The 14,837-nt window shown below is 40.5% G+C and overlaps 1 pseudogene; it reads right to left on the reverse strand.

Moving 5' to 3' along the window:
• Positions 1-1,416: 1,416 nt before the first annotated feature.
• The window catches only part of LOC129517833 (centromere protein N-like), a 54,179-nt pseudogene continuing 40,758 nt past the window's right edge, over positions 1,417-14,837 (reverse strand).

A 14,837-nucleotide genomic window follows, 5' to 3' on the forward strand; every position in this document is an offset into this window, starting at 1 on the left:
GCTCATAGCAGGCCTAGGGATTGAGGGGAGTGTCGAAGAGACAAGTCAGAGGAAAGTCACTGCATGTGACAGGGGCATGAAGTCTGAGGTCCCTGAAGAAAAATGAAAATGTTTCCCGGAAGCATCATATCATGTTATTGTCCACATCTCAGAGCCTATATCCACATTACAACTTAGCCAACCATGTCACTGTATGCTCTTCTCTCACTGAGGAGCACATCAGGGGGAAAAGTAGGAGAAACTGGTCACTGGAGAGTGGACTGAGAACAGAAAGACAAGAAGTGTTTGCCTGTTACTGCCCCCACACTCCTATATACACATCCCTTGCAGGATTCCAGTCTACAAACAGGACCCAGCTGGGAATGAAAGATATTCCCCAACATTCAAGAACTGAGGCAAACCTGGATTAATACACAGGAACTGATTTCTTACCACATGGACATGGCAATGGAACATTTGGCTATGTAAAAATAACCCAAAAAACTATTGGATATTCCTGGGCTTTGCTCCAAGGCATGGGCAGAAGTCCTCAAATTGTTTTTTGGGGAAAAGAACACAAATACAGTTACTTCCGTTATGAACTCATTAACATTATTAGCTCAACAGGAACTCAAAGAAATAGTGATCAAATACAATTCTAATGAAATATGACAACAAAGAAGTCATAGTGAGAACTGCAGGGGAGCCTCGCATGCCTGCATTATTGGATAACACAAGCCAGGAGATTCTCAGCTACCCCAAAACATATACTTTTATTATTTTTAAAGGAACATTCAAAATTACAAAAGACATTCTCAGAAAATTCCCTACTTCAAAGACCCCTGCATGCCAGGTCAGCAGTGAGATAATCCAGTTTTGTTTATTTTTTTACCAGTTTTTAAATATCTTTATTCACAATTCAGTATAATACTGGTAAGTTTGAGTGCTATATGTATGATAAAACAGATTATGAAAAGCATATTTACAGTGAAACCACTATTTTATATAACAGAATCATCTGATATACTATCTCTTACAATAACAACTCAATAGAGTCAACTCTACCCTTTGAATGAACCAATTTTGTGATTCTCCTAGAAAGTTTTGAGTTGAACATAGTTTCTTGCTGCTTCTCTCTCTTTGATCCAAGGCTTAAGAAAATATTCCTAGAAATCAGCAATTAGAACCAGACCTCTCTAGAATTGAAGAGAGACAGGAGTGAGAAAAGGGACATCCTGTCACATTTTACAGGCCCGCAACTGTTATGCTGTGCAGGATAGTGGGGAGAGGGAATATGCAATGGAGGAGGAAAAATCAGTCCCAACAATTATACTGAGCATTTATAAACTGTCAATATCAAGGATTAATTCCTAAAACACAAGTTTATAAACAGAAGCTACCCAGCTAGCTATTAACTGAAATGCATATGCAATATGGTCAAGGAGATGCTATGCTTACAAAACCACATTCATCTTCTTTACCTCTAATTTTAAAATAATTCATTCCTTTGTTGGGTATGCAAGTGAGCAACAGGGAAAGCAGTGCATCTGCAGTACCAGCTGGTGCTAAGAATTTCAACACTTTGAGAAGATGCAGGCTAGAGAACTTTATTAGGCACCAGAGGGGTTATTCTCTCTTGCCAAGATGCCCCCATTTAAGTCAGTTTTGAATTTCATTTTAAGTTTATATTGTACAAATTCTAGTCTTAGTTGAGAATAGTCTCCGAAAGTTTCTTGACTCACTCCCTGGATTCTCTTACTATTCTGTATTCATGAACAATCCTTGAATCCATGTATATACCCAGCCCAAAGGTTTTGTTTGTTTGTTTTGTAGTGGTGTAATATACTTGTGAGTTTCAGAGATCTGATTATACTGTTTAAAAACAATAGCCTTAAGAGAGTCCAGATACCAGCTTCTGAGGTCCATTTTCACAATCTAATGGTGTTGGCTTGCAACTATCAGTGCTTGCCCCAGAAGGGGTAGATTGTTCTTCAGCTCGGAGGAACAAGTCATATGAAGTTTGGGAATAATACACCACATAAGCAGGTTTATACTGGTGTGGCTTTCCATACTGCATTCCCCAAGCAATTCAAATCCATACTACACTTTCCTCAGCATCTCTGAAGCTGATCATCACATTTTTTAATGCTTCCTAAAGAATTTTTTTAAATGATCTTTTGAATTGTTCCATATCAAATAGGTTAACATCTTCACCTGATCCTTCACTCACTTGAAAAATAATCCCAAGCTTGCTGGTGCTGATGAAACCAAGTATCAATGACGTATAAAAGGGCTGCATCATAAAGACTTGCATTGCTTCTCCTCACAAAACAGAACCAAGTCCTGAACAAGAGATTCCTTTTTCTGCCAGAAGTTTGTGGTCTGCAGGTGATTTTCAGACAAAAAAAATCCCAGGCTTGGAAGACTGTCATCATTTCAGTCATTGGGATTTTCAAAATGGTTCTCTTGATAAACTCAGCAACAATGTCATCAATCTCTTTGGCATAGCCAACATGGTCAGTCAGGTCTCTTCCTCAGTAGCTGTCCCCTAGAGGTGATCCACTTCTTAAATTACACTCAAGAGCAGTCTTTCTCAGCTCATCTCCTGAAAGGGGATAAACTCACCCATAAACTCGTATCAGTCCTCATCTCAGTGTGAGAGTTATTTCCACACGCAGTCCACAGGAAATATTAAACTTGCAGATGAGACTTCTATGCAGCACAGGGGCTTGTGCTCCATTTTTCTTTTTTTATTTTTTTTTATTTTTATTTATTTATGATAGTCACACAGTGAGAGAGAGAGAGGCAGAGACACAGGCAGAGGGAGAAGCAGGTTCCATGCACCGGGAGCCTGACGTGAGATTCGATCCCGGGTCTCCAGGATCGCGCCCTGGGCCAAAGGCAAGCGCCAAACCGCTGTGCCACCCAGGGATCCCGTGCTCCATTTTTCTATACAGCTGGAAGCTTTGGCAGTTGTGGGTGCCTTCAAGTCTTGACCAGTGCCTAAAGCCTCTGATTCCCATTAGAGGCAGGATATGGAGGTTAAGGCTCTACCTTAAACAATCCTGTTCTCAAAATCCATAACTGGCAGGGCTCCCTCATGTGCCACATAAAACAAATGTCAAAACATTAACTGTATTATACTGAAAAATCAGTAATGTTCTTATATTAATTATTAATCACAAATTCAGCCTACATAATGGTACTAGGATATTGCAAAGAACAACATCATATTTGCTGTTAATGTTTTTGGAGCAATTTATATATTTAAAAAAATCTACACCAATTAAATAATTTTTTAAGCTGCATAATGTTTGGTATATAGTAAGGACATATTGAATTACTATAGCTGAATTTAAAAATATGAAAAAAGTGGCCCCTTGAGAAATCCACTCAGTACAAAATCCCTTGCTTACAGGAGGAGATGGATAGGAAATGATCCTTCCACAGAAACAAAGAGGCTTCTAACACAGAGACCTGAAGACAATCACACATATGATGAAGTCTGTATATACTCTGAAAACTCAGAGAAGAATGAGATAAGGGGACACTGGGTTACACCCACACTGTCCCCATCCTTATGTTTCTGGATTTCTCCCAGTTCTCTCCCCCTCTCCCCTTTTATCACTTGTTTCTCTTTTTTTGTTTTTCTCTACTTTTCCCCATGTCTCCTGCATTCTCATAAATTTTGCTGAGTGATATATATATCATATGTGCTCCCAAGAAAGACCAGGGGGCATATCCACCATCGCTTTCTTCCCTCTTACTAGTAACATCTCCTATTTCAATCTTAGGGTCTCACCTATCTTTTTCTAAAAGGGCAATGAAACCATATCAGTCTCCAGATAAAGGGGATTAAGAGTAGATCTGTCTAAATGGAGTAGATCTGTCAAAATAAACTGAGGAACTAACAGCCCACACCATGTGGGGAAAAGGGATTGGGTAAAATATGGAAACGAATGCCCCTGAGGTAAAACCACCAGCTCACACAAAAGTTGGGATCATACTTCCTATTTGAGAGTCTGGAGGCCAATACATCACAACCCAAATGGCACAAGGAGTACGAAGGCAGAGAATTGAAAAGGTTGAAGGGTTACGTACATTGGTCAACAGAATTGAATTAATATCCAAAGCTGGAATAAAGTCAATAGCCAACAAATAACCAAATCTTTTCATGAGGCTTTGAAAATAAAAAAGAGGCTCCCAAAGAATACCAAAAGAATCTGTACTCTCCTACACAACAGTTGAGGGGTAAATTTGAACTGAAGATAATCCAATATGAAATTCTCTTAACCTCAGAACTGGGAGGGGTAAGCCAGTGTCCCTTCTAGTGGCTTCTCTCACTAGATACAGGATGATTGTAGAATGGTATAGACCCTTTAAACAATTTTGTCTCTAATAGTTCCTTTTTTTTCTAATAGTTCCTTAATAAGTGTGGGGACCTCCTTTTACTGTTCCCAACACATCCCAGTGTCCTAATTGCTTTACTTACACCCCATGGCTGGAATGGGAAATCTGGTAGCTCCTGCTCTTCTACTTATCTTACAACCAATGTTCTAATTGTGGCATTTCCCCATTGGGAAAATTCTTTACAACTCAAAAGAAGAATTACACATACTTAACTCTTCCTAGAATACATTTAGCCATATCAGTTACATCTTGTGTATATAGGCCCAAAAGAGCCTACCCATTAACTCACATCAGTCCATATAGTACAATCTGAGACTGATTTCTACATCAAAAGTAAACTTTTGACTGAACCCATGGAAAATTCCAGGCACCACACTTTTCAGCCCCAGTGTCCCTAGGAGCTGAAAAGCATGACAATTTCAAGTGCCACCAAGCCCCCAAAACACTTTGACCAGTGTGTCAGATATTTAGAGAAGGAGAGGCCACAACTCTGCCTTTTACCTGTTTATTCTTGAAAACAATAAAGTCTGGGTGGAAAGGTGGTGCTGAGTATGTTATTTAAACATCAATCATAAAAGTACAGATATTGGAATAGGGTCTAGGTCCTCCTGATCCTCCTCCTCATATGAGCAATGTGGTCATGGCCAAACTAGCTTGTAACACTGGATTTGTCATAGAGAATGGGGTGATTACTCCTCATCCTGTTAACTGGCAGGATCCCCTCACCTATTAGCCAAGGAGGAACTCTCTATAATATCACTGGATTTTCCCAAATCCATCCTTAGTTCTTTGCAACTTAGTTCTTTGCAACTCAATTTAGGAGCAGATCTTAATACATTTTGACGTAACTGACTATCCCTAGTCACCAAACACTTTTTCAATGAGGTTGGCTACTGTCCTGCAGGTCCCATTCCATGTGGGAAAATCAACCTGCTGAGTCTCACCTGTATTTTTGCAAAAGGGCTTTGTGACCTTATCAGCCTTCAGGAGAAGGGACTTTAAAATGCAAAAATAAGCTCCATAAATGGAGAAAACAAACAGGTAGTTGTTAGAGGAGTAGGGAATAGGGAGATAGGTGAAATAGGTGAAGGGGATTCAGAGGCACAAACTTCCAGTTATAAATAAGCAAGTCACAGGGATAAAAAGTATAGAATATGGAATATAATTAATAATACTATAATAATTTTGTATGGTGACAGATGACTACACTTATTGTGGTGACCATGTCATACTGTATATAACTGTCAAATCACTATGTTTTATACCTGATTGTCAACTATATTTCAGAAAAAAGAAAGAAAGAAAGAAAGAAAGAAAGAAAGAAAGAAAGAAAGAAGAAAGGAAAGATAAGGTAAGAAAAAGAAAAGAAAAGAAGAAAGGAGAGGAGAGAAGAGAATTGAATAGATTTCATGGAGTCAATTTGTCAAAATCAGGTTAGACAAATTCCCATGTAGTGTTGCCTCTTATGAAGAGACAACTTTTACAGCAGTTTTGTAGTAGATACAACTGTTCTCTCAGGAACACAAAACACTGGAGTACATAAAAGACAGAGGTTTTTCTTTGCCTGCCTGTGAGATTCTGTGTGTGAAATCACTGTGCCCTCAATTTAGTTGGAAATTTTAACTCTCCCTTCTGATGGGCATCCAAGGCTATACAGAATGGCACCTTCTACTTGTCAATCAGTAACCTATTATTAATAGTGAAAGCTTTGGACATCGGAAAATTTTTTCTGAGACAATATAAATATTCAAAATTTTAAAACAGCACATTTCAAAATCAGTTTAGAGAGCTATAATATATATATTTTACATATTATATAATATATAACTATAATAGTTATAGGTATCTTGATGACACAATAACTTTTCATTTTTTACTTTTTCACTACAACTTCTCCTAGCTGCATTCAGACACACTTTTCAGAAACAAAACCATAGCTATCTTTTCACAGACACTATAACACAAACTTCCAACAGCATATTTAACTTTCCCCAACTGGAAGCCCAGGGAAAAGAGGAGAGAGAACACAGGGGTAGCAAATGACACCAGTAAGCACAGGTTGTTCATAATTTTGTCCATTCCATGGTATAAGGACCTTTTTATCAACAACTAGGCACCAAGTAGCTAATTGTAATCTTACCTCTTGCTACCTAACCTGCCAAGCTTTTTTCAACAAGTAACATACATTATTGGATGCAAAAAAAAATCTATCGTACTATCAACCCAGCCCCCAGACCACACACCTTGGAAGAGGCTGACAGTAGAAGGTCCATTATGTACTCCACTCACTCCCCTTGTAGATATGGCTGCCAGGAGATCTCTATATCTCATAACCTGGCCTGTACTGCTCTACTTGTCTGGGGAAGTCTTTAGGCCTCCTAACCCACCCTTGCTGTAAGACCAGGTCAGGAAAGCTTCAGGTCATCCAGTGACTCAGCCAGGGTACTCCGAGCTACCATGCATCCCAGATGCTTTATCCATACTAAAATGGAATATATTATCCCTTAGTCCGGGGACTCTATTGTCCCTTTCATCCACCACTTACCATGAGCTAACGTGCTAGGAAACCTAATTAGGCACTAACCTAGCCTTTTATATCTAAAAGGTGTGGGCACTGTAACTTTACTAGCCATAAATTCAGTGCCAAATTTGTCACTGAAAGCACAGAGATATGCAGGGCCAAGGAAAAGGCCCAACTTATTTAACACTTAAAAAATACAAAAAGTTGAGGCACTTGGGTGGCTCAGTCAGTTAAACATCCAACTTCTGATTTTGGCTCAGGTCATGATTTCAGGGTCATGTGATTGAACCCCACATCACACTCCAGGCTGGGCGTGGAGCCTGCTTAGGATTCTCTCTTGCCCTCTCCCTCTACTCCTCCTACCAACCCCATTCACACTCTCGCTCTAAAAACAAAAAAGTAAAAAAAATACAAAAAGCCCTTTTATATTTTGACACTTTAATACTTAAAAGCATAGCAAAAATAAGAATGAGGCAAAAGGGTCAGCTCCCTGTGATTCTTGTCTCACCCATCAAAAGGACATCATAACAAAGAGCAGCAAAGGGTTTCACTTCAAGCTGTAGGAGACCCCGCTGTGGATTTCCAGACTGTAGCTACATGGTTTGCTATTCTGCAGCTCTATACTTAAGTGAGGGAAGGGCAGAAATCCCCATATCCTAACAAACCTTGCAAGGCATGAATACAGTACCTCATGAGGGGTGAGGCCTGGAATAGCTGGCCCATGGGCAGCATTTCAGAAGGATTCACTCATGTTGTCTGGACTTAGAGCAGCACAGGACCTAGTGCATGACTTAAGTGAAAGAAAAGCTAGGGTTGAAGCTGTCACATCCAGTGAGAACAAAACGAGGCTGTTGTGGAAGGAAACCACACTTCTACTAGCTACAGAAGAAACACTGTCTTTCCTAAGATCGACATGGGCACTCTGAAAAAGACTAAATAGACATTTCCTTGACTTTCATGGAAGACAAAAATTACTTCACCCTGTGTTGTTGACTATAGCACTGACAGCTTCAGAAAACTTTTATATGCTAGAGTTAGTGGGACACCAGCACTGGTGTATGATACATGCAAATGAGTCAAGAATCTAGGGCTGTAAACACATGGGCAAAAGATACAATCAACAGACTTTTTTTTAAAAAAAGATTTTACTTATTTATTTATTTGACAGAGAGAGAGAGGACAAGCAGGCAGAGTGACAGGCAGAGGGAGAGGGAGAAACAGGCTTCCCACTGAGCAGGGAGTCCTACATGGGGCTCTATCCCAGGACCTCGGGTTCATGACCTGAGCCGAAGGCAGACACTTCACTGACTGAGCCACCCAAGCGCTCCTACAATGAACAGACTTGATTGTAAGTGAACTGCACTTTTATCACACAGAGAGAAAGTTCTGTGTTTTCCATGGTTGACATGAGAACCCAATACAATTAAGTATACTCAGGTTTTCTTCATAGGAAAGCATAGAGGAGCACTAGGGGAGTAGATGAGCACAACAGAAGTGTGAGACTAAAGAATTAAGGAGCTAGGAGGGACTCCAGCAGCGGTTGGGGAAAAAGACACTGAATGGGGCAGCAGCCTGCAGCCTGAGGACCCTTTATGAAGTTCAAATGGTGCCCCTGTGTACATGAGCTCAAGATCAGTATTGCTTACTTCACTGCAAACTGCACCCCACCACCTGCAGAAAAACAGGGTGTGTTCTCTACCGTCTACATACGGATCCATAGAAAGGGAACGTGATGGGTATTTTCTACACTCTCACAACGGAGACATAAACAGTACTTGAGATTTGTTCCAAGCAAATGGAAAACAACTTCAGGAAGCTTGTCCTTTTTTTTTCCTTTAGAAAATCCTTAATTTATTTACATTTGTGTTAACCAATCACTTTGTAGGGTCATTTACTTTTTATACAATGAAAGCCATCAGACCTACATATTTCATTCTCTGGTACTGTTTTGAAATAAGCATTCATTTGCTGACACACATTCCTGCCACATTCTTTTCTTCCCCCAATAGGCAAGTTCAGACTTAGGAGGCCAAAGTCCAATGGAAAGTACCAGAACCGAGGGAAGAATATTTGCCTAATCACTCACGCCACAAAATGATTTCTTGAAATCTGCTGTGTGTATAAGATGGTATTCTACCCCTACACATGTAATAGTTGTCTTTCTGAAAATCAAATCTGATGCTACAAAGAAATCACAAAAGCAAAAATACTGTTCTTTCAAGTTATACCAGATTTGTTTTCAAAAGGAAAAAAATCAAGCTAGTTTTAAAAATTGTAAACTGTCCCACATCAAGCATCTAACCATGGAACTTGGCTTTTCTATCTCAATTTTTAAGTAAAGGTAGTGGAGGCTTCATTTATAAGAAAAAATAATAATTTAAGTACAATTAAGAGATACAGAAACTAAACTAATGTTTTGTTTTAATGTGTATGGAGCTTTTTTTTCGTTACAGTCCTCAGTAAAACTTCCTAACTATCCTGAACTGAAATTTTATTTGCTCCAGTTATCTTTGACCTCTGATTTCCCCAACCATGGATTCTTTACAGCACATGTTAGTTGATTCATCTATGACATTTAACCCAATAAGCTATTATCTCCGTGGAAATTGCTGCCATTCGCTTCCATGACACTGTTCTTGGGTCCCTCCTCTGGTCTTTCTGGCTACTTTTTTTCCAGTCTCCTTTAACCCCTCTTTTTACTTTATTTATTTCTTCCATTCCTGACACTGTCGTTTCAACATACATTTCCTGGGCAACTTCACTAAGCCATGAATCAAAGTATCACATGGACACTGAGGAATCTAAAATTTCAAGCTCCAGCTCTGTCTACCTGCCCCGTCTAATGCTTTTCAGACATTTTCAACTTAATGTGTCCCAAGTACAACATATTTTTAACTTTCTTCCTGTATTGCCCTCAAACTTCCCTTCCTGTATTTTCTATCCTACAACATCACCATCTGTTGTAGAACCCACTAACATCTTTTTGAAGTAAGGCTGTGCTAGAGTCTCTTCCCTCCAGGACTTGCCCATGTTCTTTCTCCAATCGGAACATTCTCAGATGTCCCTTCCCTTAGTTAACTCTTAAGGATCTGACATTTTCCACACTAATTCCTCATAGATACTCTATTAGCTTTGTTTTTCACAAGGTGTTTCAAAACTGACTTTTCCTTCTTAGAACTTAGTACAGCCTGAAGCAATACACACACTTGTGTGGTTATTAAATAAATGACTATGTTTTTTACTTCCTCACTTTTTGCAAGAACACAGTAGCCATTATTTATTTTGGTCTAACAGTTTACCAAGCACAGTCACTAGTACATGGAATGCTCTTACTTTAGTATGGATACTGAATGAGTGAGTGACTTCTAGGTACCTCTTAACGTCCTTCAACATCAGTCAGTTACCATATCCTTTTGCTTCCATCAAATTACTTATCTTTCAAATCTGCTCTCATTATCACCCTCAGTCTAGTCCTTGGAGGAGGTCCTCAGCATCCCTTGCCCACCATCAGCCTCAACTCCATCTACCAAACTATTAGTATTGGTTACTTTTTAAAAGATTTTTATTTATTTATTCATGAGAGACACAGAGAGAGAGAGGCAGAGACATAGGCAGAGAGAGAAGTAGGCTCCATGCAGGGAGCCCAATGTGGGAGTTGATCCCAGAACTCCAGGATAACACTCTGGGCTGAAGGCAGGCGGTCAACCACTGAGCCACCCAGGCATTACTAGTATTGTTACTTTTAAAACACAAATATGATTCTCCTCCTCTGAATCTTCAATGACTCCCAAATTTCTTTAGAAACAAATTTAAACTCCTAAGCCAAGTCTACAAGATTCTTGACAAGCTTACTTCAATCTTCAGAAGCTTATCTTACCTCCCCTAGATTTGGGAAACACATGAAGCAGTGTGTGACTCATGCAAGTGAATTCCACATCTGGGGCTGGAGCTGCCCTGAGAAAGGCACAGTGAGGTGTGTGGCTACAAAGTGAACCACATGAGCACACAAGAGCCAGACTGGTCAGACATGGCCTTGTTAAAACACATGAACTTGGGCATCTGCCCATCCTGGGGCTGAGCCCAGAGCAGCTGAACCCCAACATGTCACATTAAAACAAGAAAACTCAGCAAAACTTGGAAATTTTATTTGCCAAACAAAGGACTGCCCACACTGGCAAGCTGGTAGTGACTAGATGCACGAACTACTGTGTATTTGAAAGCCTACAAATGCCAAATCTTTTTAAGGGGCTTATAAATACATAAAACAGGTTCCCTGAGAAAACCCATAGATAGGCCTAAGTACCCAGGTGTGAATACTAAGGGAAAAATCCACACTGGAGATAATAATGCAACATAAAAATTCCTTCTGAGAGCGATCAGAAGACCTCGAGCCAGGAGGCAGAAGGGAAGCAATATATGGCAGCATTTGCATGAACCCTGACAACTCATGGAATGATGGGATAAAGGGATACTGGCTTCCCTCCAATATGAAATATTTAAAGCGGATAAGGAAATGCACCCACAGTGCCCACAATTAAGGGTGCAGTGAGAGAGGCCCTATGGGCCAGACACATACCTGAACATCTGCCTTGAAAAGGACTTTGTAAACAAAATGGTCTTGCATATAAGTGTTTGCAGATGCTCCAAAGACCAAAATGATAAATTTTAGGACCTTGAATTTTTAGGCAAGTACTGTCCTGCATTGAGCATTAAGTACTGTCCTGCCAAAATCATGAGCAACATTCAGCCAACAGCCATTAGCCTGTCTACTTCAGGATATGAAGTTGAAGTAGAGAAAGTAAGAAATATATTTAAACTGAGTTGAAAAAGGCATTCAGGGCAGCCCCAGTGGTGCAGCAGTTTAGCGCCGCCTGCAGCCCGGGGTGTGATCCTGGAGACCCGGGATCGGGTCCCGTGTGGGGCTTCCTGCATGGAGCCTGCTTCTCCCTCTGCTTCCCTATAAATAAATAAATAAATAAATAAATAAATAAATAAATAAATAAATAAATAAAATATTTAAAAAAAGAAAAAGGCATTCATCCCCAAATCTGGGCTTCTCCTTTTAATCATACATTCTATTTAAATGAGAGGTACCTGCTGAGGAACCGCCACAGTTAGAGCCAAACCTGACTTTCTTAATATGTGCTCCACTGGAGTATAAAAAATAGTGAAGGGGATTATAGGGGAAAGGAGAGAAAATGAGTGGGAAAAATCAGAGAGGGTGACAAAACATGAGAGACTCCTAACTCTGGGAAACAAACAAGGGGTAGTGGAAGGGGAGGTGAGCAGGGGAGTGGGGTGACTGGGTGATGGGCACTGAGGGGGGCACTTGAGAGGATGAGCACTGGGTGTTATACTATATGTTGGAAAATCGAACTCCAATTAAAAAAATCCATAAAAATTATGTGCTCCACTGGGAGCCATGCATGGCTTACTCACTTGTCTGCATGTTTTTTCTTTACGAATCTAAACCATCCTAAAATGGTATGTGCTGCCTGGAAATGACATGGGATGCCATGGAATTCCTATTCCCACTTTGTGCCATAAAGGTGGCACCATTATTCAATTAGAGGTTCCTGGCAAATGCAAGTAAAAAGTACAGTCCTTAATAGTCCTTGTATCTGATGTTCACAGGACTGTCAGGTCAATGCTCAGAAAAAAGATCCACCAAACCCCGTGCCCACTGGTAACCTCAAGAGGAGGGCAGAGTGCCTGGTCCAGCATATCTGTTATGAAAACTAGAAATGCCCTCCCTGTTCAGCTATGCAGCTGGCACTCTGGGCACATTTGCCAGGCTTCCTTGGCTTCATGTACTAGAATCACAAGGAACTGTTTTTGAGACGAGGCGCAAACTGTAGATGGATTATCATGTCTTATGTATAATTTATCCAAGTGGTCTTAACCTGGGCAACGCAAGTGTAAGTTTTTTTACTCTGCTGATTTTCACCCTCAAAAAGTCTATATTATGTGCACCACATGAAGCAAGAAAAAGAGGCGTGCATCTTGTGCAACTGGCTAATGATGTTTGCCACCAGAGACTGACACTCGAACATCTGTGTGTCCCACTGCCAGGCAACAGTCCACACTATCACAACATGGGTGTATATCAAGGAGTTTGTTAAACAAACAAACCAATGTACATTCAGGAAGGAGGGTGATTTTCACTACAAGCACAACAGCCCTGAATCTACACATTGAGCATAATTTCCATTTTTTTATTATTATTTTTCATGAGAGCCACAGAGAGAGAGAGAGAGGCAGAGACACAGGCAGAGGGAGAAGCAGGCTCCATGCAGGGAGCCCGATGCGAGACCCAATCCCAGGACCCCAGGATCATGCCCCGGGCCGAGGGCAAGCGCCAAACCACTGAGCCACCCAGGGATCCCCAATTCCCATTTTTCCATGCACAGAAGCAAGTAGTTTTGTCTGGAGTCACACAACTTCTATAGCCCACTGCACCACAACTGCCTTTAGTATAGAGGATATGACCACAAACTACATGCCTAAGAATATATGTCTGAGATCAGGAAATGGTCTTAAATATAATTAAAACTCACTCTTGGCAGGGACCCCCCTCTTCCTATATTGAAACTGAACTCCCTTTGCCTTTTTCATATTTTATTTTTTTAAGTAATCTCTACATTCATCGTGGGGCTCAAACCCTGAGATCAAGAGTCACATACTCCACCAACTGAGCCAGCCAGGTGCCTCAGTCCCTGACCTTTTTGGTAGACCTAATGAATCACTTTTTCCTGTAGCCAGTTCTTACTCTAGGACTCTTGGACTGGGGCTATTGGAAAGATCCTTCTCTTTCATGTGTCACACAGAGCAAGCACTGCTCTTACATATCTTTTCATGCACTTTAAAGTGAGCGTAATTTTACTCCTATTTATTTGCACACTACATGACAGAGAAAATGCAGTTACTGCTTTGATTAGAAATATGTGAATGTTAAACTTTTTAAAAGTAAAGATGGGGGAAGCCTGGGTGGCTCAGCGGTTGAGTGTCTGCCTTCAGCTCAGGGCATGATCCTGGAGTCCTAGGATCAAGTCCCATGTCGGGCTCCCTGCATGGAGCCTGCTTCTCCTTCTGCCTGTGTCTCTGCCTCTCTCTCTCTCTCTCTCTCTCTCTCTCTCTCTCTCTCTGCCTCTCATGAATAAATAAAGTCTTTTAAAAAAACTATAAAAAAAAAAAGTAAAGATGGTAGGGCAGCCGGGTGGCTCAGCGGTTAGCACCGCCTTCAGTGCAGGGCTTGATCCTGGAGACCCCGGATCGAGTCCCACACTGGGCTCCCTGCATGGAGCCTGCTTCTCCCTCTGCCTCTCTCTCTCTCTCTCTCTCTCTCTCTCTCTCTCTCTCTCTGTGTGTGTGTGTGTGTGTGTGTCTCATGAATAAATAAAATCTTTTTTAAAAAAAAAGTAAAGATGGTAACTACAGTTAGGGTGTTGTCTTAAGGTTCATGGGAAATGACTTCACCTATTTAGTTTTCCCTTTTCAGCCCAGAGACTTAAATTGTTTTTCAGGGGATGTATAAAGAAATTTAACATTTTTCTATATGAAAGCATTTTCTCTCAACAATGAGTCACATCCCTTTGTACAACATATAGCTTACTGAAGAAATAAGGAAACTACCTTATTATGTCTTCCCACTGTGTACATGTCTATTCATTGTATTGGACACCCTCTAAAATACCCACTGTTTTTTATTTTGGATAGTATTTTGTCAACATAAGGAGCTGATATTCTTTTCTTGTTGCTGTTCATAACAGCTTTTTAAATTTAAATTTTAGTGAATATACATGCAAAACTGGTTTCTGGAGTAGAATTTAGTGATTCATCACTTACATATAACACCCAGTGCTCATCACAAGGGCCCTCTTTACTACCCATCAACCATCTAGCTCACCCCCCACCCACCTCCCTCCAT

The sequence above is a fragment of the Nyctereutes procyonoides genome, unplaced genomic scaffold (assembly GCF_905146905.1).
Source record: "Nyctereutes procyonoides isolate TBG_1078 unplaced genomic scaffold, NYPRO_anot_genome, whole genome shotgun sequence".
NCBI lineage: Eukaryota > Metazoa > Chordata > Mammalia > Carnivora > Canidae > Nyctereutes > Nyctereutes procyonoides.